Source organism: Priapulus caudatus, unplaced genomic scaffold, assembly GCF_000485595.1.
Source record: "Priapulus caudatus unplaced genomic scaffold, Priapulus_caudatus-5.0.1 Scaffold609, whole genome shotgun sequence".
NCBI lineage: Eukaryota > Metazoa > Priapulida > Priapulimorpha > Priapulimorphida > Priapulidae > Priapulus > Priapulus caudatus.
Genome location: NW_014577670.1, coordinates 27201 through 31570, shown reverse-complemented (window position 1 = coordinate 31570; position 4370 = coordinate 27201).

Sequence of the window (4370 nt, the reverse complement as noted above, 5' to 3'; positions counted from 1 at the left end):
TAAACGTAAACGTACGTACGTACTACTACGCGTACGTACTACTTAATTAGTTAGTTCGTCGTCGAGTGGTGGTCGTCCGTCTCTCCTCCCTCCCTCCTCTCTCTCTCTCTCTCTCTCTCTTCTCTCTCTCTCTCTCTCTCTCTCTCTCTCTCTCTCCCTCCCTCCTCTCTCTCTCTCTCTCTCTCTCTCTCTCTCTCTCTCTAGCTTTACTTACAACGACAGCTGGCTGAACGTCTCCTTCAAACCCGTATTACTACGCGTACGGCGTAGCACCATCTGCTGCTGCTGCTGCTGCCGCCGCTGTCCCGTCAACGGCGTACTTCGTACAGGCTCGGCTCGCCGCTTCGGCCGAGACAGTCGCGTCCACACGTCCTCCTGTGATGTCGTGAGATCCGTCGTCGACTTGGCACGCGGCGGCAGCGGCGGCACGGGAGTCAGCCCTCCGGCCGTGCCGCTCGCCAGATTCACTTGAAGGTCGGCGGACACGCTGCGAAACGCCGGGTAGGAATTCGCCGGGTGCAGTAGGTTGCCCTGCCTCGGCTTCTCCTCGATCGGCGTTGGGTCCACTTCGAAGTGACTCACGCTGATCTTTATGCACTCGACCTTCTTCGGCGGCGTTCGTTTCCGTTCGGCCGCCTTCGCCATCTTCACGTTATTGTTATCATTGTTGTTATTGTTGTTGTTGTTGTTAGAGTTCATTTTGTTTCGGTTGCCGGCGTAGATTCCGATGCTTTTGCAGGAGTCGAGCGAGTCGGAGGTGTGTATGGCGCGCTGCTTCACGACGCGCTTGGCAATATCTGTGTTGTAGCACGGGATCTTGGTGATGCTCAAACTCACGCCAAGAGAGCTGAGCGGCTGTTGCATCACTGTCGCACGCTCGAGCGACCGCAGTTTGCTGTCGGCTGCCGGTGGCTTCTGACGCATCGTCTCATCGAGACATTCCCTGTCTTACCGTCTCAATAATGTCTCAAAAATGCTCTTCTACCGTCTCAATAATGTCTCAACGACAGCTTTTCTACAGTCTTATTAACGTCCCAACGACCGCTTTTCTACAGTCTCAATAATGTTTCAAAAATGCTCTTCTACCGTCTTAACAATGTCTCAACGACCGCTTTTATACCGTCTTAATAATGTCTCAACGACAGCTTTTATACAGTCTCAATAATGTCTCAACGACGGCTTTTTTACAGTCTCAATAATGTCTCAACGACAGCTTTTCTACAGTCTTATTAACGTCTTGCCGATCACAGTTCATCTGTCGCAATGTCTCACCAACCGTTCATCCACAATAATGTTTCAGCGACCGTCACTCGGCCGTCTCGTGTCTCTCGTCCATGTCTCAGCTCTCGCACAGTGCAAGCCACCCACGGAAGAGAGCCACACTCGGCCACACTGTGTCGCTTTAGTGAGAAGATGATGGTAATACGTCTCTATCCCTCTCACACGTCTCCCTAGCGCAGCAGACACTTATCGACTCATCCGCACAGACCTCCGCATATACGCACGCACCTGACAGCCGCGGCGATTGCCCGCTCGCGCGCATGCGCAGGCTGCAGGGATGCAAAGAAGCCTTTGCGGTAAACGTCACACCCATGTGTACGTCAGACGTATGAGTGGTGAATAACGTCACAGGTATGTGTGGTGAACGTCATACCTAAGGGTGGTGAACGTCACACGTATGTGTGGTGAACGTCACACGTATGTGTGATGAACGTCATACGTATGTGTGATGAACGTCAAACGTATGTGTGGTGAACGTCACACGTATGTGTGATGAACGTCATACGTATGTGTGATGAACGTCATACGTATGTGTGATGAACGTCAAACGTATGTGTGGTGAACGTCACACGTATGTGTGATGAACGTCATACGTATGTGTGATGAACGTCAAACGTATGTGTGATGAACGTCACACGTATGTGTTATGAACGTCATACGTATGTGTGATGAACGTCAAACGTATGTGTGGTGAACGTCACACGTATGTGTGATGAACGTCATACGTATGTGTGATGAACGTCAAACGTATGTGTGATGAACGTCACACGTATGTGTGGTGAACGTCAGACGTATGCGCAGTGAACGTCAGACGTATGTGTGATGAACGTCATATGTATGTGTGATGAACGTCACACGTATGAGTGATGAACGTCAGACGTATGTGTGATGAACGTCATACGTATGTGTGGTGAACGTCACACGTATGTGTGGTAAACGTCACTCGTATATGTTATGAACGTCACACGTATGTGTAGTGAACTTCACACGTATGTGTGGTGAACGTGACACGTATGTGTGGTGAACGTGACACGTATGTGTGATGAACGTCACACGTATGTGTGATGAACGTCACACGTATGTGTGGTGAACGCCACACGTATGTGTGGTGAACGTCACACGTATGTGTGGTGAACGTCACACGTATGTGTGGGGAACAACGTCACACGTATGTGCGATGAACGCCACACGTATGTGTGGTGAACGTCATACGTATGTGTGGTGAACGTCACTCGTATATGTTATGAACGTCAGACGTATGAGTGATGAACGTCACACGTATGTGTAGTGAACTTCACACGTATGTGTTATGAACGTCACACGTATGTGTGATGAACGTTAGACGTATAAGTGATGAACGTCACACGTATGTGTGGTGAACGTCACAGGTATGTGTTATGAACGTCACACGTATGAGTGATGAACGTCACACGTATGTGTGGTGAACGTCACACGTATGTGTGGTGAACGTCACACGTATATGTGGTGAACGTCAGAACTATGTGTTATGAACGTCACACGTATGTGTGGTAAACGTCACACATATGAGTGATGAACGTCAGACGTATGAGTGATGAACGTCACACGTATGTGTGATGAACAACGTCACACGTATGTGTGGTGAACGTCACACGTATGAGTGATGAACGTCACACGTATGTGTGGTGAACGTCACACGTATGTGTGGTGAACGTCACACGTATGAGTAATGAACGTCACACGTATGTGTGATGAACGCCACACGTATATGCGGCACGCGTATATGCGGCACGCGTATATGAGAGACTCGCTAATGGTCGCATTGGATATAAATCGATGCTCGCGGGGACCAGAGCGGACACACAAGCATGAATGTCGCATACAAAGCTCGCGACATAAACTAGTTGCACTAAGTGATGCAAAAGCAATCAGCACGTAATATGTATAGGGCCACTCTACATTATAAGGTAGTGGTGTTACAGTACAGGGTAGGGGCACTACAGTGCAGGGCATTCCTGTTTTAGCTATTACTCTGGTGTGCATATACCTGGTGTATGTGTAAGCGTTTTTCTGTTCTGATACCCCTGACATGATACAAGAGTTCCAGCATGCGTCGAATAGAGAGAGATACACGTGGCACGAGTCTATTTTTCGTACGCGGATTGTGCACATGCGGAATATACGCTCGTAAGCGTGTGCGTGTTTATTTCATTGCATCGTGATGACCCCACACAACACCTCGCTCCGCGTTCATATCTATCAACAGGGGCAGCAACAAACGCTGCCCAATGTCCCCGTGCAGCAGCAAGTTACTTCCATTTGTTTGGCGTTTCCTTCTCCTGCACGATCTCGTCTCAGGCAAACTGTCCGTATATTCCGGTGCTGGTAGCGTCTTCATCCAGCTAATTATTATTATTATTATTATTATTATTATTATTATTATTATTATTATTATTCATTATTATGGGACCGACTCAGCTGCGTCATAGACTGCGCATGCGGTTTCTCTCCATGAATAATAGGTGTCACTGGTTCGTTCTCTTTCTTCCCAGAGAAGACTTGTGAGATCTCTGGCGGACCCTTGAGACTGAAGAGACGCCTCACCATTTCTACATGATAACAAGAGCTAATAATACCTTATTAGGTTTATTAGGTACCTATAATATTAAGTACCTTATAAGGTATTATTAGCTCCTGATGATATAGCTCCCTATATACGTCTGCACGATAGCACGCGATCACTCTAGCTGCACTGGGAGCAGGCTAAGATCAAACCTCGCAGTAATCCTACTCACACGATTCTTACATGGTAGAATAACGGTCTATATATAGTTCCCGGAACTAATAAGACTCTAATAATAGTATGATTAGCTCTTGATAGTAGACACATCAACAACATACATGGTAGAATAACGGTCTATATATAGTACACACATCAACAACATACAGGGTAGAATAACGGTACATGTGTAGTAAACAAATCATTGAAATAAAGGTTATACATGGAACATAATATATAATGTTAATATAGTTATATATAACATAATATAATATAATGTTAATATATATATATATATATATATATATATATATATATATATATAATATAA